Consider the following 23,595-nt stretch of genomic DNA (forward strand, 5'->3'; position numbering starts at 1 on the left):
CAACTGGACCTGACGGCATCAGCCCACGGGTCCTAAAATCCTGTTCTTCCGCTCTTTCACTCCCTCTCTCTGTTCTCTTCTCCCTCTCTTTTGCTCAAGGTCATCTTCCATCTGCTTGGAAATCTGCCAACATCACCGCTTTGCACAAAAAAGGTGCAAAAACAGCTCCCAGCAACTACAGACCAATCAGCCTTCTCCCAATTATCAGCAAAGTCATGGAATCCATCATTGCTTCAGATATGAAATCTTTCCTCTTCTCCAATGGCTTGATCTCTGATCATCAATTTGGTTTCAGACATGGACACTCTTTCTAGACATGCTGCTTCTGCTTTCTCAACAATGGATGGAGGTCCTCAATGCCAAACAGGAAATTAGAGCAGTCTACCTTGACATATCATGTGCCTTCGATACGGTCTGGCACCCCGCTCTGCTCACCAAACTCTCCTCTTTTGGTATCCATGGAAATCTCCACGCATGGCTGGCGGACTTCCTCTCTGGTCGTAGTCAACGTGTGGCCCTGAATGGGTTTCTCTCATCTCCTCTTCCTGTTCAGGCTGGAGTTCCCCAAGGCAGTGTTCTGGGCCCTGTGCTTTTTTTATTTATTTATCAATGATCTCTCTGACTCTCTTGAAAATCCTCTCTATCTCTTTGCTGATGACTCTACTCTCTGTCGCTCCATTCTTCATCCCTCAGATCGGCAGTCTGCAGCCTCCTCACTCTCTGCAGACCTGGACAAAATCACAGACTGGGCAAACAAGTGGAACATGTCTTTCAATCCTGACAAATCTCACACTCTTACGATGTCTCTCCGAAAAGACCGACTGGACAACCCTCCCATCCACTTTCTGAATAATCCTCTCCAAGAAGTTCTGTCACTCAAGCTTTTGGGTCTCACTATCTGCCATGATCTTTCCTGGGAAAACCACATTTCAAATCTGGCCTCCAAAGCCAGTCGCCGACTGGGCATCCTCCGTCGTGCGAAGTCCTTCCTTGGCACACCTGAGCTCCTCACCACGTACAAGGCTTTCATCTGCAGCTCAATGGAATACTGCTCTCCCCTCTGGGCTGGTGCTCCTGCCTCACACCAAGCTCGTCTTCACGCTGTTGAAACCAAAGCATTCAGAATCATTGGAATCTCCCGCGATGAAGCTAACTCCAAGGGCCTCTCACTCACTCACTGCAGGCAGGTTGGTGGTCTTTCCGTCTTCTACCGACTCCTCTCTGGCCTTGCCCCCCCCCAGCTCTCTCTGGGCTCTGTCCCGCAAATATTCCCACAGGTCGCACAAGATCTGCCTGCAACCCTCATGGTTAAACTGCCAAAATCAAGACTCTCTGCTCACCTTCACTCCTTCATTCCTCTTTTCTCCCGCCTCTGGAACAAACTCCCTCACTCTTTTCAATCCCACTCCACCCTCCAGGTCTTTAAAACAGCTGTTCACCACCATCTCTTATCTTCCCCCATCCAAAACCTTGATTTTTTCTACCCCCGCTAATTTCACCCCAATTCCACTTTTTTGAAATACCAACTTCTGTCCTGGAAGTCCTTGGTGTTCTTGTGTTTTGTACTTCTCCCTCCCCCCGGGCCCTCTCCCTTCCACGCATCTCCCTGCTCTCGGATGTTGTGTTTGTGTGCTTCCCCATCTCTCCCCATCTTGTCCTCCGCTCCCTCTTTTTATATGTTTTGTTTTTCTGGTTGATTTGTTTGTGAGATAAATGTTAGCTCTTTACGAGCCTCGATTCAGTATACAAAAAAAAAAAAAAAAAAGCCAAGAAGGCTGCAAAGAAAGAGGTAGCAAAGGCGCAGGAGGCATGTAGGAAAATGTTCGGAGAACGCTTGGATTCGGAAGATGGTCAGAGAGCAGTATTCAGGATTGCAAAGCAGATAGCGAAAGAGAGGTGTGATTTGATGGGGGTGAGTTGCTTGAAGGATGAAGTGGGACAAATCATTGTGGACCGAGATAGAATTAAAGGAAGATGGAAAGGATATATGGAAATGCTGTTGAATACAGAGAATGAATGGGATGGCAACATAGAGAGTAACCCAGTTTTAGGACCGGCAGAGAAGATAACTGAGAAGGAAGTTGAGGAAGCGATAAAAGCAATGAAGAGTAGAAAAGCGGGAGGGCCGACGGGAGTTGTGGGAGATATGTTGAAGGCAGCAGGAAGTTGGGGTGTGAAGAGAATGACAGTGATCTGTAATCTGGCAGTGAAAGAAGGCCGCATTCCAGTGGATTGGGAACTGAATACCCTCGTCCCTCTATACAAGGGGAAAGGTGACCCTCTGGAGTGTGGCTCGTACCGAGCGATAAAGTTATTGGAGCATGGAATGAAGGTATTGGAAAGGGTGTTGGAGAGGAGGATAAGGAAGAAAGTGAAGATCGACGAAATGCAGTTTGGATTTATGCCAGGAAGAGGCACGACAGACGTGCTTTTTATTGTGAGGCAGTTGCAGGAGAAGTACATGGAGAAGAGGAAGAAGTTGTTTCTTGGGTTTATTGATCTGGAGAAAGCATTCGATAGGGTTCCACGCAAAGTATTGACATGGGCAATGAGGAAGTTAGGAGTGGAGGAATGGTAGATCAGAGTAGTGATGGCAATGTACAAAAGAGCGCGCACAGCTGTAAGGATGAAGGACGGGAACAGTGGTGAGTTTGAGGTGAAGGTGGGAGTGCATCAGGGGTCGGTACTATGTCCACTACTATTTGTAGCTGTGATGGAGGTGCTGGCTCAGAACGTAAAGGAGGGTTTACCATGGGAGTTGTTGTATGAAGATGATCTGGTGTTGATTGCGGAAAGTATGGATGGACTGAAGGAAAAGATGAACAAGTGGAAGGAATGTATGGAGACAAAAGGTCTGAAGGTGAATATCGGAAAGACGAAGTTGATGGCAAGTGGTAAAGCATGTGTTGAGGTGGAAAGAACTGGGAAGTGGCCCTGTGCTGTGTGCAGGAAGGGTGTCGGAGTGAACTCCATTCAATGTACAATATGCGCTGAGTGGGTTCATCAAAAATGTAGTGGTCTGAGAGGGTCATTAACCAGTGTGGCAACTACATTCAAATGTAAGGTGTGCACAGAGGGAGCTGCACATGGAGGAAATGTTGAGTTGGATCTTGGAGACGGCGTGAAGCTGGAAGGTGTGAAAACATTTTGCTACCTCGGAGACATTCTGAATGGAGAAGGTGGATCAGACTCGGCAACGGTTGCTAGAGTGAGATGTGCATGGAAGAAGTTTCCGGAACTGAGTGGCGTGCTGATGAGGAGGGGGAGTGTCGTTGAAGCTGAAGGGAAAGGTGTATGCTGCATGTGTGAGAAGTGTTATGATTTATGGGAGCGAGACATGGGTCATGAATGTAGAGCAGCAACGAAGGCTGGAAAGGGTGGAAATGCGAATGGTTCGGTGGATGTGCGGAGTATCGTTGAGAGAGAGGAAGACAAATGATGAATTGCGAAAGATGATGGGAATAGAGCCTGTGATGGATGCTGTGAAGAGGAACAGGTTGAGATGGTTTGGTCATGTGTTGAGGAAGGATGAAAGTGACTGGTTGAGAAGAGTGATGGAAATGAATGTGGAAGGAAGTAGAGGACGGGGAAGACCGAGAAAGACCTGGCTAAAGATGGTGGAAGAAGAAATGCGGGCAAGGGGGTTAACAAGGAGAGATGCAGAAAATAGGGCAAGATGGAGAAGATTGTCATGGGGACCGCAAGGCTAACCCCCGCTCTAGCAGGGAAAATGGCCTTAAAATGCATGTTGTTGTTGTTTGTTGTTATTGACTGCTCCTCATATATATGCATGTGTCATTATTTATTTTCTACTTACCCTTGTTGTCTAGAGTATGAAATTGAAATATATCAAATGGTCATTGAAGGCATTAGGGAAAAAACATCATCACCAAATAAAGTCATATGAAATTACTAGTTCACAAAGAGGAGGGGAAGGTTGGGCGATCAGGTTTTCCTAACACCTGCAAGACAGATTACAGTGGGTTCCAGGTGAAAGAAGACATCACAGGGTGCAAGTAGGTTACACATCCAAAGATTGCGTTGAACGAGTGTTCTCCGCTATCGATAAGCTCGTCCCTCCGAAGCATTTCTCAATCAGGCTGGATAGAAAACACGTGTTTGGAATTATTTTACTCCACTTTAATCAGTGGCTACCAGTGACCTGGCCCACGTGGATGGAAATGTACCCATGCTGTGGGACACATGTCGCATCCATTATTTTAATAAAGCTATATAATTTTTTTCAACAACAAAGAGCAGAAGTGAATGATCCAAGCACTGTTCCTACTGAGGTTAGCAGTATCTAATCCCATGAATAAGATTAATTTGTCCTCAATTTCCTTTGAATGCCCTTGCCCTGATCCCTATCCTGTCGGGAAAACTGGGGTGCATCTATTGGGGCATCCTGACTGGCAGCAGTTCTTGGCCAACGTTATTAAGTGCCCATTATACTGTTGGCAGGAAAGTCTAGACTCTAGAGGTACGCGCACTCTTCTCTGAGCTGTCTAGCCTGGGTTCGAATCCTGACCCAGCTATAAACTGTCATCCCGGTGTTTCACAGGCAGGGTGATTCATCACTGTCTGTGCTGTCCTCGGAATGACGTGAATGACGTGCCAGTATTATAGGCAATAGCAAACCACCCATCATAACCCATGCCAAGAGAGTGCTTTGGCAGCAGAAACGCTCTGTAAAGAGTATGGGTACCGTAATGGGTATGTATCACACTGTATATATTTTCCAGATTATCACATGTTATAAATATCGATCAGACAGTCTAATTGGATAATAACATTATCATTCCTCCTCTGCTTGTTAATCTGGATGTTTTAGACTTCTCTCTTTAATTCTCAAAGGAGTCAATGTCGAGAGCGGAGTCAATGGCGCGCCATCCCAAATCCCCACGCTTCCCACCCAAAGCAAAGTTGAACAAGAAAGAGCAATCGGAGATTGCAGACAAACGTCCGCACGTGTCTGTGTGGTGTATTTTATGTGCTGTGTATTAGCTGCTGTATTTGTGTGCCTTATTGACGATGTCGATTTATGTTCAATCCAATATGTCTGCTGAACCACGTGACCAATGACGTCATCAACCTAAATCTCCCATACAATTTTTGTGTCGATCATGCTCAATAAATTTCAAACTGATCGGATCAAGCGTTTTACTTGTATAATTATGACGTCATAAGGAAGGCAGTGGTGACATCATCGAGAATATATATGTTTTTCCCCATGAGGAGTGCTTGGCAAAGAGCCATGTTTAATTTTTTTCCGTCGAGCGGTTTCAGAAATATAGAGGTGCAAAGTGTTCCGGTTTTTCCAAGATGGCGCCTGTACCACGTGACATATGACATCACAAATATCATTACAAACTTACTCAAGGGGGCGTGCTCCAATGGTGAAAATTTCTTGGCAATTGGACCAACGGTTGCAGAGAAAAGCATACTCACGTTCTGTGCAGAAAAACAAACAGACAAGCAAACGGCCCTAAATGCAATATCCCCTCCTCTGGCGAGGGTAAAAATGGCAAAATGTTCCACCAGGAATGACCCAATAGGAAATTTTGAGTTAAACGCCCCCACGCCCTGGGACATAAACAGGGGGTCAAATTCAAAACATCATTGCAAATTAAATGAGGAAAATATGGGGAAAATGGGGGAAAATAAAAATAAACAATAAAAATCCGAGTGCAACGGTGTTCATTCAATGGTCGGATGCTTTGACATTGCAACAAAGGGGAAAAAGAATGATAAATTGCGATCCATTTTCATCTTGCAATGTGCGAGGCACTGAACGCTTGGGCATGAGAACCTGGGCCGTAACGTGCTTGTTCCTGGTGTCGAATTCCTGATGGGTTCCAATTGATGACTAAAATGTCAGGAGGCATCTCTACATCGTGGAGCTGGCCAACCTTCGGAAAGAGAAGACCGTCGAGTGCCGGTACCCAGACCAATTCCCCTGCCTGGCTTAGCTGTTTCATTAGCACAAACTTCTGTCGGTGGAAGTGGGTATTGCGTAGGCCTTGTGCTCGTGGCATACATCATGGAATGTACAGTGCGTTCATAAAGTATTCACACCCTTTGAATTTATTCACAATTTTGTTGTGTTGCAGCCTGAAATGAAAATGGCTTACATCGAGATTTTTTTGTCACTGATCCATACGTAATACCCCATAATGTCAAAGTCGTATTTTTTGGAGAATTCTTTTCAACAGAATAATTAAAAACGAAAAGCTGAAATGTCTTGAGTCAATGAGTGTTCAACCGCTTTGCTTTGATACTCCAAATTAAGCTTAGGTGCATCCAATTTCCTTTGATCATCCTTGAGATGTCTTTACATCTTGAATTGACTACACCTGTGGCCGATTCAATTGATTGGACATGATTTAGAAAAAAAACACACCTTTCTATATAAGGTCCCACAGTTGACAGTTCATGTCAGAGCAGAAACTACAATGAAGTCCAAGGAACTGTCCATAGAACTCTGAGATAGAATTGTGAGGAGGCTTAGATCTGGGGAAGGGTATAAAACAATTTATAGAGGGTTGAAGTTCCCAAGAGCACAGTGAGCTCCATCATTAGGAAATGGAAAGAATATGGAACTACCCAGAGTCTTCCTGGAGCTGGCCGTCCGACCAAATTGAGCAACCGGGCAAGAAGGACCTTGGTCAGGGAGGTGACGAAGAACCTAATGAACACTGACAGAACTACAGAATTTCTTCACTGACATGGGAGTACCTGCCGAAAGGACAACAGTCTCTGCAGCCCTTCACAAATCTAGGCTTTATGCAAGAATGGCCAGATGGAAGCTACTCCTAACAAAAAGGCACATGACAGCACGCCTGAAATTTGCAAAAAGGCGTGTGAAAGACTGAGAGCACGAGGCAAAATATTCTGGGGCCTGATGAGGCGAAAATTGAACTCTTTGGCCTGAATGCAAAGTGCTATATGTCTGGCAGAAACTAAGCACAGCTAATCACCCATCTAACATTATCCCTACCATGAAAGCATGGTGGTGGCAGCATCATGCTATGGGGATGATTTGCAGTGGCAGGGACTGGGAGACTTGTAAGGATAGAGGGAACAATGAATGGAGCCAAATACATGAAAAAAATCCTTGAGGAAAACCTGCTTCAGAGTGTAAAAGACCTTAGACTGCGGCGAAGATTTACATTCCAACAGGACAATGACCCCAAGCATACAGCCAAAGCAACACTGGAATGGCTTCAGAACAAAAACATGAAAGTCCTTGCGTGGCCCATCAAAGCCCAGACTTGAATCACATTGAGAATCTGTGGAATGACTTAAAGATTGCTGTTCACCAACGCTCCCCATCCGACTTAACAGAGCTTGAAAAAATTTGCAACGAAGAATTGGGGAAACTCCCCAAATCCAGAAGTGCAAAGCTGATACAGACGAAGAAGACTCGAAGCTGTAATCGCTTCTTCAAAGTTTTAACTCAGCAGGCTCTAGACCCTCGGTTCTTAACCTGTGGGGCGCACCCCCCAAGGGGGGCGTGAGCAATTTCAGAGGGGGCGCGGGACGGCAGTATAAACGTCTAAATAACCCCAAATGGAAATTATAATCCCCCTACTGAAAAAAATTAATTAACCGAAAAGATAGCGCCTTATATAATTCCTAGTTTGTTTCAGTCTCAACTAACACTTCTTTTTTTCTTCCGACAGATTATTAACTGGAATCGAAGTCAATGGCAATGAGTGCGAAAAAGAGGAAATACCAAGACGAGTACATCAAGTTCGGATTTGTGGCACTTCAAAAGGGTGACGCAGAGGTTCCTCAGTGCGTTATATGTTACAAGACTCTGAGCAATGATGCCATGCGGCCAACACGTTTGGAACGTCACTTGAGGACAACCCATCCTGAACTAGCAGACAAATCACAGGCATTCTTTGTGGCGAAAAGGGAAGCCTTGAAGCGAGCTAAGTTGGACAGCAGTGGGACATTTCGGCAACAGACGTCAAAGATCGTTGAGGCATCCTACGAGATTGCCCTGCTAGTAGCAAAGAACAAGAAGAGCCATACAATCGGAGAGACTCTCATTAAACCGAGTCTACTGCGAGCGGCAGAGCTCATCCTGGGGAAGGATAGTGCGAACAAACTCTCGGCTATCTCCCTGTCGAACGATACCATCAAGGGACGGATCGATGAAATGTCTCAGGACATCAAAGAACAAGTGACTGACCAGATAAGGGCCTCGCCTGTCTTTGCCATCCAATGCGACGAAACGACAGACGTGGCTCAGTGTTCTCAGCTGCTCATGTATGCTCGTTTCATATTAGGCGACAGCGTGAAGGAGTAAATGCTATTTTGTCATCCCCTGGAAACTTACACGACAGCAGTGGATGTCTTTGAAGTGGTATCGAAGTTCTTCGAAGAAAATCGACTTTCATGGGACGCGTTGGTAGGTGTTTGCACAGACGGAGCTCCGGCCATGCTTGGCTCGCGTTCGGGTTTCGTTACGAAGGTGAAACAAAAGAGTCCCTCTGCTATTGGTACACACTGCGTTATCCATCGTGAGTCCTTAGCATCTAAGACCCTGCCCGCTGAAATGAGGGATTTCCTGAACCTGGCTATCAAGGTAGTCAACTTTATCAAAGGTGGAGCCTTAAACAGTCGCCTGTTCAAACAGCTGTGCAAGGACTTGGACTGCGATCATCAAGCCTTGCTTTTCCACACAAACGTGCGTTGGCTTTCGAAGGGAAACATGTTGGGGCGAGTCTACGAGCTGAGGGAAGAAGTCGCAACATTCCTAGACGTGCAGCGGAAGGTGGATCTCTACAAAATGTTCCAGTCCCGAGAATGTCAACTGTCTCTAGCTTACCTCGTAGACATCTTCGAAGCACTCAACGGTATCAACCAAAAACTGCAAGGGAAGCACATAAACATTATCACGCAATACGACGCCATTCGAGCCTTCATGGCTAAACTCGACCTCTGGAAATGCCGAATGGAGGCCGGAAACATAGCTTGTTTCCCAAACTTGGACTCTGCCGTTCCGGACGGCCTTCTCGATTCAAAGTTAAAGAACCAAATCATCGATCATCTGACTGAACTCAAAGCGGAATTCATCCGCTACTTTCCTGACTTGGACGAAAAGCGAAAGACCTGGAAATTCATCAGAAACCCATTCCAATGCGACGTAGCTGATGTTTCGGACAAGGTCCAGGAGGAGTTTCTGGAGCTGAAGTTCAACTCCTCGGCTGAGGATGACTTTGAAATTCTGGACCTGGAGACATTCTGGGTCAAGTATCTTCCTGTTTATCCTCTGATCTCGCTTCAAGCTGTTCGGATTCTGACGATGTTCGGATCCACGTATCTCTGCGAGGCTGCATTCTCCGTGCTGGTCGCTGTCAAGACCAAATACAGAAGCAAACTGAACGTTGAAGGAGATCTGCGCTGTGCTCTCTCTGGCACGCGACCACGAATTCCGGATCTGATAGCTAAGAAGCAGTGTCAACCATCTCACTAAAATTTAGTGAGATTTTTGGCATTGCTTCTTTAGTGACTAAATTGTTGTTTCATTGATTTTGCGTCCTTTGACGTGACATTTCAACAAACGTGTTTTGTGTAGTTACCCTTTCCTTTCATCGATCCGTGCCTTGAGCTTGTTTGCGTTTTGATGCAATAAAACGAGGTTTGTAATCTCTCCTTTGTTATTTTGAAAGAACATTATCTGTTCAGGGGTACCAGATCCAGTGTTTGAAATAAGCCAGGGCCCGCCAGGGCCCGGCCCTGGCTGCCATGCTTAGGGCCCTGGCTGTTAACAGAATCTACGTCAATAGCCAGGGCCCAGGGCCCAGCCCTGGCTGGCTTCAATATCAACGAACAAACCCCTCAGAATGCACCACGGAGCACCTAGAATTCAAAAATTTCATGGGGGGGACCCCCCGGCGAGAGGGGAAACCCCTCTCGCGCTCTCCCCAACGAGCGGCTTCGTCAGATGTAGGTGGAGGGGGGCGTGGAGACGAGCAACAATTGCTAAAGGGGGCGCAACACTAGAAAGGTTAAGAACCCCTGCTCTAGACTTATGTAATAATAATAATAATGCATTTATTTTATATAGCGCTTTTCAGGAAGCCCAAAGACGCTTTGACAGAGTGCAAAACATAATGCATAGCAAAACATAAAAACAATTGCAAAAAAGAAGAATCAATAGGGAAATATTCAAAGCACAAAGGAGGGAGAAGGAGAGGAGATAGTCAGGGGTTAGATGCTGTGGGTTAAATGTTGAATGCAGTGTTGAACAGGTGGGTCTTGAGTGATGTTTTGAATGTGGTGAGTGAGGAGGAGTCTCTGATGGTGTGAGGTAGCGAGTTCCAGAGGGTGGGAGCAGCGATGGAGAAGGCCCTGTCCCCCCAGGATCTAAATTTGGTCCGGATGGGGGGGGTCAGGAGGTTGGTACCAGCAGAGCGGAGGTTGCGGGTGGGAGTGTGTCTGGAGAGGAGGTCAGCCAGGTAGGATGGGGCCAGGTTATGGAGGGCTTTGTAGGTCAAGAGGAGGATTTTGTACTGGATTCTCTGGGAGATGGGGAGCCAGTGGAGCTTGTAAAGGACGGGGGTGATGTGGTCACGGGTCCGGGAATGGGTGAGTAGACGGGCAGCGGCGTTCTGAATGTATTGGAGTTTATTGGTGATTGTTGAGGGTGAACCATAAAGGAGGCTATTGCAGTAGTCCAGACGGGAAGTGATGAAGGCGTGGATGAGGGTTTCTGCAGCCACGGAGGAGAGGGATGGACGGAGACGGGCGATGTTTTTCAGGTGAAAGAAGGCTGTCTTTGTGATCTGTTTAGTGTATTTGTCGAAGGAGAGGGTTTGGTCAAAGATGATGCCAAGATTCCGGATGTGAGGGGAGGTGGATACTGGGAAACCGTCGATGTTGAGGGCAAAGTTATGGGTGGACTTGGTGAGCGTTTTTGGGCCAATGATGATTATTTCAGATTTATCACAGTTAAGTTTGAGGAAGTTGATTTGAAGCCAGGATTTTATTTCAGTGATGCAGTTTGTCAGGATAGAGTGGGTGGCGGTGGAGATGGACTTGGTGGAGATGAAAAGCTGGATGTCATCGGCGAAGCAGTGGAATTGGAGACCATGACGGCGGATTAAGTGACCGAGGGGGGACAGGTAAAGGATGAAGAGGAGGGGGCCAAGAACTGAACCTTGGGGGACACCTTGGGGGAGGGGAGCAGTGGGGGATTTGCAGTTATTGATGGAGATGAACTGACGTCTGTCAGAGAGGTATGATTTAATCCAAGAGAGGGCAGTGCCGGTAATGTTAAAGGTGGTTTCAAGTCGGGTGAGGAGGATGGTGTGATCGATGGTGTCAAAGGCGGCGCTGAGGTCGAGGAGGATGAGAATGTTGAGGTTGCCAGCGTCAGAGGAGAGGAGAAGGTCGTTGGTGATTTTGAGGAGAGCAGTTTCAGTACTGTGGTTGGAGCGGAATCCGGATTGGAATGTTTCATACAGGTTATTGGCAGAGAGGTGATGTTTGAGTTGAGTGGCTACAGCGCGTTCCAAAACCTTTGACAGAAAGGGTAGGTTGGAGATGGGTCTGAAGTTATTTAGGGTGTCAGGGTTTAGTCCAGGTTTTTTCAGAATGGGGGTAACAGCAGCAATTTTGAGGGATGGTGGGACGATGCCTGTAGACAGGGAGGAGTTTATTGTTGCAATGATAAGTGGAGAGAGAGCAGGAAGGGAGGCCTTGACAAAGCTGGAGGGGATGGGGTCAAGAGTGCAGGTGGCAGTTTTCATTCCGATGAGGAGTTCAGAGAGGTCAGTAGGGGAGACTGGGGAGAATTGAGACAGGGGATGGCAGGATAAGGGGGGGCAGGTGGTTTGAGGGGGAGCGGGTGCGGCGGTGGTCAAGCTGTTGTAGATGTTTTCAATTTTGCGTTGGAAGAATGAAAGGAAGGAGATGCAGTTGTCTATTGTGAATGACTGGGTGGTGGTGTTCAGGGGGCTGAGGAGTTTGTTTATTGTAGAGAAGAGTGCTTTTGGGTTTCTGGAGCCAGAGTGGATAATTTGAGAGTAGTAGGCGGAGCGGGCGCGGGAGAGGGCATCTTTATAGTGTTGTATGTGGTCCTTGTAGGCCTGGGACTGAACTGTGAGACCTGTTTTATTGCTGAGTCTTTCAAGTTGGCGAGCACGAGTTTTCATCAGGCGGAGTTCAGGGGTAAACCAGGGAGCAGAATGGGTGAAAGAAACTGTTTTGGTTTTTATAGGCGCAAGTTGGTCAAGGCAGGAGGAGAGAGTGTGGTTGTAGTAGTCAGTGAGGTCAGAAGGGGTGTGGAGGTCAACGAAGGGAGAAGTGGACATTTTTTCAGAGAGGGTCGATGAGAATGAGGTAGGTGAAAGAGCGTTTAGCTTACGGAAGTTGATAGTGCGATAATGCCTTGGTGCTGGGGTGGGGATGTTGATGGTCAGAGTGATGGCTAGGTGGTCAGAGAGAGTGAGGTCGGAGCCAGAGAGATGGTGCAAAATTAGTCCAGTAGAGCAGACAAGGTCCAAAATGTGACCACGGTTATGGGTAGGAAAGTTGACATGTTGAGTGAGGTTAAAGCAGGTGAGTAAATCAGTGAAGTCAGTGGTTAGCGTGGAGTCAGTGGAGTCCATGTGGATATTGAAATCACCAAGGAGGAGGATTGAGGGGGAGAGGGAACATAGCTGGGTCAGAAAGTAGGAGAAGTCAGACAGGAATGATGGGTGTGGTTTGGGAGGGCGGTAGACAACAGCCATGACTGACTGTGTGTGACCAGAGAGTTTAAAAGCCAGGTGTTCAAATGATGGAGCAGATGAGATGGAGATGAGGTTGGTCTTGATGTCTTGTCGGTGAATAACGGCAATTCCACCACCTCGGCCCTCCGAGCGTGGTTTATTGATGTAAGAATATCCATTGGGTGTGGTGAGGTTGAGCGTGTAGTAGTCCAGTGGTTGTTGCCAGGTCTCAGTGAGACAGAGAAAGTCCAGTTTATTTTCCAGGATGTAGCCGTTCAGGATGAGGCATTTGTTGTTGAGGGACCGGGTATTGAACAGGGTGAGCTTGATGTTGTTTTGTACGGTGGGTATGAATCCAGGTGATTTGGCCAGGGTTCGCAGACAGGAGGTGCGATTTTGTGCGTTGTTGTGACCAGGTGTGTTGGGACGATGAGTGGGAGTGCGCTGAGCCGACCAGAGGATGGGGATGGAGTGACCTGATTGTAAATAAACAAACTTACGACCGGAGCCACGGTGAATGTACCTGGGTCGACGCAGGAGTTCATTCGATTTGATTGCAGAAAAAAAACAAAAAAAACAAACCACCTTTAGAGGCCATTTTTCCCCGCAAAGCGGGGGTTGGCCTTTTTCGGGGACCGTGGTTGTTGTTGTTTTTCGGTCCCCTTTTTGAAGCAATGTTTTACAGCCGGATGCCCTTCCTGACGCCAACCCTTTTTGCCGCCTTTAACGACAAGCAGGGAAAATTGTAAATTGTAAAATTGCAGAGATGGATTGTAATTGTAAATTGTAATTTTGTAATTGTAATTGTAATTGCGATATGTAAATTAGATAATTCTGCATTTCATTTTTAATTATTTTGTAAAACATTCTAAAAAAAATCCACTGACATTATGGGGTATTAGATGTAGATCAAAGACAACAAATCTCAATTATAATCAATTTTAAGTTCAGGTTGTAACACAACAAAATGTGAAAAAGTCGAGGAGTTTGAATATTTTCTGAAGCCACTGTACCTTGCTTTACAACTGCTTTTTACCCAGGAGCTGGTACATAAGAGATTCACCCAAATTCTGCCGAAATGGCACGACTGAAAAAGGAATACGTGCAGGGTTGCATGCAGTTTTCCATTGTAAAATGAAATCTGAGGCAGAACAAAGGTTATCCATCACAAAAATAACAATTTGGTGCTCTTATACGGCCATGGTAAGGTCAGTGCTGATGATGGGATGGAAAGACCTCCAGTGACAGAACCTCACTCAAGGTCAATCCTCAGAACATGAACAATGAATTTTGATCTCAACCTAGTGGGACAGTGTTGATGAAATGCCTTGTATTTGCATCTCCAGGAATTGCAGGGTACTTGGAGAAAAAAACACTTTTGTATCAGGAGCAGATTATCTGCAAAATATAGTACTGGATTACAAATATATTGTATATATATATATATATATGAAAATACACCACCGGTCAAAAGATTTCGAGCACCTCAGTTTTTCCAGTTTTTATTGAAATTTACGCAGTTTAATGTCTCAATGTACTCTGAAATTAAGCATAGAACAAATAAACAATTGGTGATAAAAAAAAAGAAATCATATAATCATTTTGATGAACAAAATTTAATTTAAATTTTTGACTCAGCAAAGTGGCCTTTTGCAGATATAACCGCCGAACACACTCGTGGCATTCTTTCTACAATGGAAATCAAATATTGTTCGGGAAGTTCTTCCCAACACTGTTGCAGAAGCTCCCACAAATGTGTTGCACTTGTAGGTTCCTTTGCTTTCACCCTTCTGTCCAGTTCATCCCAAACCAGCTCGATGGGGTTTAAGTCTGGAGACTGTGCTGGCCATTCCATGATTTGAAGCCTACCGTCTTGTCCTTTTCCTCAAAGGTAGAACATGAAAGCCTGCTTGGAGTTTGCAAAAAAGCACCGAAAGGACTCTCAGACTGTGAGAAACAGGATGCTGTGGGCTTTCATGTGTCTTTCACTGAGGAGAGGCTTCCGTCTGGCCACTCTGCCATAAAGCCCAGATCGGTGTAGTGTTGCATTAATGGTTGTCCTTCTGGAAGCTTCTCCCATCTCCACACAGGATCTCTGGAGCTCAGCCAGAGTGACCATCGGGTTCTTGGGCACCTCTATTACCAAGGCCCTTCTCCCCCGATAGCTCTAGGAAGAGTCCTGGTTGTTCCAAACTTCTTCCATTTAAGAATTATGGAGGCCACTATGCTCTTGGGAACCTTCAATGCAGCAGAAATTTTTTTGTAGGCTTCCCCAGATCTGTGCCTCGACACAATCCTGTCTCTGAGCTCTGCAGGCAGTTCCTTCGACCTCATGGCTTGGATTTTGCTCTGATATGCATTGTCAGCTGTGAGACCTTATATAGACAGGTGTGTGTCTTTCCAAATCATATCCAATCAATTGAATTTACCACAGGTGGACTCCAATCAAGGTGGAGAAACACCTCAAAGATGATCAAGAGAAATGGGAGGCACCTGAGATAAATTTCAAGTGTCATAGCGGAGGGTATGAATACTTATGTCAATGTGATATTTCAGTTTTTTTTAAAAATAAATTTGCAAAACTTTCTAAAATCCTGTTTTCTCTTTGTCATTATGGGGTATTGAGTGTAGATTGATGAGGGAAAAATGAATTTGAACGATTTCAGCATAAGGCTGCAACATAACAAAATGTGAAAAAAGTGAAGGTGTCTGAATACTTTCTGAATACAGCAACAAAACAACAGGCATTTTAAGGCCATTTTCCCTGCAAGAACGGGGGTTAGCCTTGCGGTCCCCATGACAATCGTCTCCATCTTGCCCTATTTTTTGCATCTCCCCTTGTTAACCCTCTTGCCCGCATTTCTTCTTCGACCATCTTTAGCCAAGTCTCTCTCGGTCTTCCCAGTCCTCTACTTCCTTCTACATTCATTTCCATCACTCTTCTCAACCAGTCACTTTCATCCTTCCTCAACACATGACCAAACCATCTCAAACTGTTTCTCTTCACAGCATCCATCACAGGCTCTACTCCCATCATCTTTTGCAATTCATCATTTGTCTTCCTCTCTCTCAACGATACTCCACACATCCACCGAACCATTCGCATTTCCACCCTTTCCAGCCTTCGTTGCTGCTCTACGTTCATTACCCATGTCTCGCTCCCATAAATCATAACACTTCTCACACATGCAGCATACACCTTTCCCTTCAGCTTCAACGACACTCCCCTCCTCATCAGCACGCCACTCAGTTCCCAAAACTTCTTCCATGCACATCTCACTCTGGCAACCGTTGCCGAGTCTGATCCAACTTCTCCATTCAGCATGTCTCCTAGGTAACAAAATGTTTTCACACCTTCCAGCTTCACGCCGTCTCCAAGATGCAACTCAACATTTCCTCCATCTGTAGCTCCCTCTGTGCACGCACACCTTACACTTGAATGTACAGTCACGTCAAAAAGTAAGTACACCCCATGTAAAGTTTTGACTTTTTCACCATATTTCAACATTCAGCTATTTGATCTTCATTTCAACAACATTGATAGATAAAGGTGATATAATATAACAAATATCATGAAACATTTACATTTTGTAGTCCATTGTATAATTTAAATAAACATAAATGCAAATTTCGCATGTGGAAAAAGTAAGTACACCCTTACATTTATCACTACTTCAAATACCTAAAACTAGAATCAGGTGCACCAGCTCAGGTGCAAATGATTAGAACATCGTCAGAGAGGATCTTGGAGGAACCTGTCTTATTTAAATCTCAGACATTGTGTTTGGTTTGCTCTTTGTTGTTGAAGTGTGCGGCGTCACCATGCCTAGATCAAAAGAGCTCTCTGAAGCCTTCAGAAAGAAGGTTATAGATGCCTACGAGTCTGGGAAGGGATTTAAAAAGATCTCCAAACAATTTGAAATCAATCATTCGACTGTCCGGAAGATCATCTTCAAGTGGGGAAGATTCCAAACAACTGCCAACTTGTTCAGGCCAGGCCGCCCCAGCAAGTTCAGCCCGAGAGCAGACTGCAAGATGCTGAAAGAAGTCTCTAAGAACCCCAGAATGTCATCACAGGACCTACAGGTAGCTCTTGCCACTGTTGATGTCAAAGTGCACGAGTCTACCATTAGAAAGACGCTGCACAAATTTGATCTACATGGGAGGTGTGCCAGGACAAAACCTTTGCTGTCCAGAAAGAACATCAGGGCAAGACTTAAGTTTGCCAATGAACACCTAGGCAAAGACCAGCACTTCTGGAACAATGTGCTCTGGACAAATTTCTTCCCCATCACCCATCCCTTTCAAATCTTCCCCCTTGCCCCTCCCCTCCAAATCTTCCCCATCACACATCCCTTTCAAATATTCCCCCTTGCCCCTCCCCTCCAAATCTTCCCCATCACCCATCTCTTTCAAATATTCCCCCTTGCCCCTCCCCTCCAAATCTTCCCCATCACCCATCCCTTTCAAATCTTCCCCCTTGCCCCTCCCCTCCAAATCTTCCCCATCACCCATCCCTTTCAGATCTCCCCCCTTGCCCCTTCCCTCCTAAACTCCCCCCACACCCCTCCCCTCCGAGGCTCTCCCTCACTCCTCCCCTCCTAGACTCCCCTCTCACCCCTCCTCCTCAAAGCGTCCTCCCTGCTTCTTCCCCCTTCCAACTTTCACCTTCATCTCCCTCAACCTTCTGCCTCACTCTTCCCCCTCCTCAAATAACACCTCACTGCGCCTCACCCAATCACCATCAAACCTTTTGTCTGCCCCATTCTTCCCTTTCTACAAGCTATTCTGAAATCTCTGACACACCTTCAACAGCTCTCCCTACCTCTTCCTCCTCTTCCACATCTTACCCTACTGCTCCCACCCCCCTGTTCTGTATCCGATGCTCCCCCTTCCTCTTCTTTAACATTATGGACTTCAAACATCCGGGGCCTTCGCTCAAACTTGACTGATCTCTCCATACAGGTTGCTTCTGACAAACCAGACGTGATCTGCTTAACAGAAACTTTCCACCTTCATGATGTCTCTGATTCCTTGGTATCTCTCCTAGGTTACTCCCTCCTCCGGTATGATAGACCTGAGCCTCGTCCTGGAGGGGGCGTTGCTATCTTTATAAAAAACTCTCTTCCTCACTCGCCCTGCACTGCCCTCTCTCCACCTCACCCCCAGGAATACCTTTGGCTACGGCGTCCCCTTCGCTCCCACCTTTTGTTCATATGTGTGTTGTCCCGTCCACCAAACAGTGATGACTCCATCTACATCTCGCTGTCTGATAATATGGACCAACTTCTATCTACCCATCCCAACTCTCTCTTCCTCATATGTGGTGATTTCAATTGTCACCATGCCAGTTGGCTGGGTATGGGTACCTCTCTCACCAGCCATGGCTCTTCAGCAAAGGACTTCTGTGACTCACTGGCTCGTCTTCAGTTGTCATACCCTTCCTCCCGTCCATGGTACACGGAATCTTGTGGTGAGGCTATTGCCCAGAAACAACTTGCTTTCGTCTCCTGGAAAGCAAATCCAACGGAAGGAAATCTCATTTCCTTTCACAAAGCCCGAAACAAGTGTGTGTCCACCCTCAGGAGAGCCAGGAAACAATATCTCTCCGTTCTCAGGACAGAACTCTCTTATCTGTCTCCATCTTCCAAATCCTGGTGGTGTCTGGTCAAATCTGTTTCTGGTGTTTGTTCCCCCTCCATCCCCTCCCTCACCTCAAACGGCCACACGGCTGACTCCGCACGTGAAAAAGCTGATTGCCTCGACTCTGTGTTTGCCTCTAAATCTTGTGTCCCAAACCCATCCCTCTCTGTACCCACCGTACCCAGTCGTATCCAGCTGCTCCTGGACTCCGTGTCCTTTCCTCCTGACAAGGTGGAAAAGTTTCTGTCAACCCTCGACTCTGATTCTGCAACTGGACCTGACGGCATCAGCCCACGGGTCCTAAAATCCTGTTCTTCTGCTCTTTCACTCCCTCTCTCTGTTCTCTTCACCCTCTCTTTTGCTCAAGGTCATCTGCCATCTGCTTGGAAATCTGCCAACATCACCGCTTTGCACAAAAAATGTGCAAAAACAGATCCCAGCAACTACAGACCAATCAGCCTTCTCCCAATTATCAGCAAAGTCATGGAATCCATCATTGCTTTAGATATGAAATCTTTCCTCTTCTCCAATGGCTTGATCTCTGATCATCAATTTGGTTTCAGACCTGGTCACTCTACTCTGGACATGCTGTTCTGCTTTCTCAACAATGGATGGAGGTCCTCAATGCCAAACAGGAAATTAGAGCTGTCTCCCTTGACATATCACGTGCCTTCGATACGGTCTGGCACCCCGCTCTGCTCACCAAACTCTCCTCTTTTGGTATCCATGGAAATCTCCACGCATGGCTGGCGGACTTCCTCTCTCGTCGTAGTCAACGTGTGGCCCTGAATGGGTTTCTCTCATCTCCTCTTCCTGTTCAGGCTGGAGTTCCCCAAGGCAGTGGTCTGGGCCCTGTGCTTTTTCTGGTCTTCATCAATGATCTCTCTGACTCTCTTGAAACTCCTCTCTATCTCTTTGCTGATGACTCTACTCTCTGTCGCTCCATTCTTCATCCCTCAGATCGGCAGTCTGCAGCCTCCTCACTCTCTGCAGACCTGGACAAAATCACAGACTGGGCAAACAAGTGGAACATGTCTTTCAATCCTGACAAATGTCACACTCTTACGATGTCTCTCCGAAAAGACCGACTGGACAACCCTCCCATCCACTTTCTGAATAATCCTCTCCAAGAAGTTCTGCCACTCAAGCTTTTGGGTCTCACTATCTGCCATGATCTTTCCTGGGAAAACCACATTTCATATCTGGCCTCCAAAGCCAGTCGCAGACTGGGCATCCTCCGTCTTGCGAAGTCCTTCCTTGGCACACCTGAGCTCCTCACCACATACAAGGCTTTCATCCGCAGCTCAATGGAATACTGCTCTCCCCTCTGGGCTGGTGCTCCTGCCTCACACCTAGCTAGTCTTCATGCTATTGAAACCAAAGCATTCAGAATCATTGGAATCTCCCGCGATGAAGCTAACTCCAAGGGCCTCTCACTCACTCACGGCAGGCAGGTTGGTGGTCTTTCCGTCTTCTACCGACTCCTCTCTGGCCTTGCCCCCCCAGCTCTCTCTGGGCTCTGTCCCGCAAATATTCCTACAGGTCGCACAAGATCTGCCTGCAACCCTCTGCCACAAGATCTGCCTTATGGTTAAACTGCCAAAATCAAGACTCTCTGCTCACCTTCACTCCTTCATTCCTCTTTTCTCCCACCTCTGGAACAAACTCCCTCACTCTCTTCAATCCCACTCCACCCTCCAGGTCTTTAAAACAGCTGTTCACCTCCATCTCTTATCTTCCCCCATCCAAAACCTTGATCTTTTCTATCCCCACTAATTTCACCCCAATTCCACTTTTTTGAAATACCAACTTCTGTCCTGGAAGTCCTTGGTGTCCTTGTGTTTTCTATTTCTCCCCCCCCCCCCCTTCCCACGCGTCCTCCCCCCAAGCCCTCTCCCTCCCACACATCTTCCTGCTCTTAAATGTTGTGTGCTCTCAAGTGTTTGTGTGCTTCCCCTTCTCTTGTCTTCCGCTCCCTCTTTTTATATATTTTGTTTGTCTGGTTGATTTGTTTGTGAAGTAAATGTCAGCTCTTTCACGAGCCTCGATTCAGTATACAAAAAAAAAGAAGAAAAAAAAAGGTAGAGCTATTTGGCCACAGTACCGGAAGACATGTTTGGCAAAAACCAAAGACAGCATATGACCACAAGAACCTGATACCAACTGTAAAGCATGGTCGTGGAAATATTATGATTTGGGGCAGCTTTGCTGCATCAGGGCCTGGGTAGCTCACCATCATATAATCCACTATGAATTATTCATTGTACCAGAGGGTGCTTGAGGATAATGTGAGGCTATCTGTCCGTAAGTTGAAGCTCAACCGAAGGTGGACCTTGCAACATGACAATGACCCTAAACATACCAGTAAATCCACCAAGGAATGGCTGAAAAGAAAGAAATGGAGGGTTCTGGAATGGCCAAGTCAAAGCCCGGATCTAAATCCCATCGAGATGTTGTGGGGGGATTTGAAACGAGCTGTGCATGCAAGAAACCCCTCAAACATCGCACAGCTGAAAGAATTCTGCATGGAGGAGTGGGAAAAAATTTCTCCCAGTCGATGTCAGAGACTAGTAGGCAGTTATAAGAAACGCCTACTTGAGGTTGTTTCTGCCAAAGGGGGCAATACCACCTATTAGAGCCAAGGGTGTACTTCCTTTTTCCACATACGAAATTTGCATTTACGTTTATTTAAATTAATTAAACTACAAAATGTAAATGTTTCATGATATTTTTTATATTATATCACCTTTATCTATCAATATTGTTGAGATGAAGATCAAATAGCTGTATGTTGAAATATGTTGAAAAAGTCAAAACTTTACATGGGGTGTACTTACTTTTTCACGTGACTGTAGCTGCCACACTGGTTAATGACCCTCTCAAACCACTACATTTTTGATGAACCCACTCAGCGCACATTGTACATTGAATGGAATTCACTCCGACACCCTTCCTGCACACAGCACACGGCCACTTCCCAGTTCTTTCCACCTCACCACATGCTTTACCACTTGCCATCACCTTCGTTTTTCTGATATTCACCTTCAGACCTTTTGTCTCCATACATTCCTTCCACTTGTTCATCTTCTCCTTCAGTCCATCCATACTTTCTGCAATCAACACCAGATCATCTGCATACAACAACTCCCACGGTAAAACCTCCTTTACATTCCGAGCCAGCACCTCCATCACAGCTACAAATAGTAGTGGACTTAGTACCGACCCCTGATGCACTCCCACCTTCACCTCAAACTCAACACTGTTCCCGTCCTTCGTCCTTGCAGCTGTGCGCGCTCTTTTGTACATTGCCATCACTAGTCTGATCAACCATTCCTCCACTCCTAACTTCCTCAATGCCCATGTCAATACTTCACATGGAACCCTATCGAATGCTTTCTCCAGATCAACAAACCCAAGAAACAACTTCTTCCTCTTCTCCATGTACTTCTCCTGCAACTGACTCACAATAAAAAGCGCGTCTGTCGTTCATCTTCCTGGAATAAATCCAAACTGCATTTCGTCAATCTTCACCTTCTTCCTTATCCTCCTCTCCAACCCCCTTTCCAATACCTTCATTCCATGCTCCAATAACTTTATCGCTCGATACGAGCCACAGTCCAGAGGGTCACCTTTCCCCTTGTATAGAGGGACGAGGGTACTCAGTTCCCAAGCCACTGGAATGCGGCCTTCTTTCACCACCAGATTGCAGATCTCTGTCATTCTCTTCACACCCCAACTTCCTGCTGCCTTCAACATATCTCCCACAACTCCCGTCGGCCCTCACGCTTTTCTACTCTTCATTGCTTTTATCGCTTCCTCAACTTCCTTCTCGGTTATCTTCTCTGCCGATCCTAAAACTGGATTACTCTCTATGTTGCCATCCCATTCATTCTCTGCATTCAACAGTATTTCCGTATATCTCTTCCATTTTCGTTTAATTCCATCTGGGTCCACAACGATTTGTCCCACTTCATCCTTCAAGCAACTCACCCCCATCACATCACACCTCTCTTTCGCTATCTGCTTTGCAATCCTGAATACCGCTCTCTGACCCTCTTCCAAATCCAAGCGTTCTCCGAACATTTTCCTACACGCCTCCTGCGCCTTTGCTACCTCTTTCTTTGCAGCCTTTTCGCTGCCTTATAACTTTAATGCTCTGCCTTTTCTGCCCCCATGCCCTTCGCCTTCTGCCACTCCTTGAACCTCTTCCTCTTCTCATCAATCTTCTTTCCAACTTCATCATCCCACCACCATGTTTCCGAGTGCCTCGGTGGTCCTTTTGTCCATCCACATACCTCACCAACGGCTCCCAACAGACTAGCTTTCATTGACATCCGACCACTTTCAAGCTCATCCACATCATCCTCTACCATACTCAGCCTCTCTTTTAATGCCTCCCTCACTGTCACCTCTTTCAACCACCACACCTTCATTCTCGGTTGGTACTTCACCCGCCGAGCTCTCCTCGCACCTCTCACCCTTATGTTGCAGACAACCAAGTGGTGCTGTGAAACAGCCTCCTCCCCCAGGATCACCTTTATGTCCCGGAGGTGCCCCCTATCTCGCCTACGCACCAGCAGGTAGTCCACGGTTGTCGTCGACCCACCTGACGTGTATGTAACAAGCTTATTATCCTCTTTCTGGAACTGAGTATTACAAATCAACAAATCAGCTCCATCAGCAAACTCCAAAATCATTTCACCTTCTCCATTTCTCACACCATATCCATAACCCCAATGAACTCCCTCAAAACCGTCCATACTCCTTCCCACATGTCCATTTAGATCTCCTCCTACCACAACAACTTCCTCATCTTTCACGTTTTCCATCAGCTTCTCTATCGCACACCAGAACTTGTCCTTCTCTTCATCGCTCCGACCAACCTGTGGAGCATATTTTTTCGGACGTTCACCAAGAGCTTTCCAATCATCATTTTCACCATCATCAACCTTTCACTCTCGAGTCACACTCACCACACTGTCTACAAACTCCTAAGAAAACAGGACACCAACACCATTCATGCCTTCTGGGCACCCTTGCCACACAAACTTGTATTTCTGTCCCTGCCTACCCTTCACCATTCTCACACCACTTCCCTTCCATCTTGTCTCCTGCACACAACATATGTCCACTCTTCTTCTGACCAATACTTCCACCACTTCTCCTGATCTCCCTGTCATGTTTTTTTTTTTTTGGATACTGAATCGAGGCTCGTGAAAGAGCT

At 46.4% G+C, this 23,595-nt stretch overlaps 1 pseudogene; it reads left to right on the forward strand.

Moving 5' to 3' along the window:
* Positions 1-7,590: 7,590 nt before the first annotated feature.
* On the forward strand, positions 7,591-9,487 carry LOC137434642 (protein FAM200C-like; annotated as a pseudogene).
* Positions 9,488-23,595: the final 14,108 nt, after the last annotated feature.

The sequence above is a fragment of the Myxine glutinosa genome, chromosome 9 (assembly GCF_964187855.1).
Source record: "Myxine glutinosa chromosome 9, kmMyxGlut1.1, whole genome shotgun sequence".
Lineage (NCBI taxonomy): Eukaryota > Metazoa > Chordata > Myxini > Myxiniformes > Myxinidae > Myxine > Myxine glutinosa.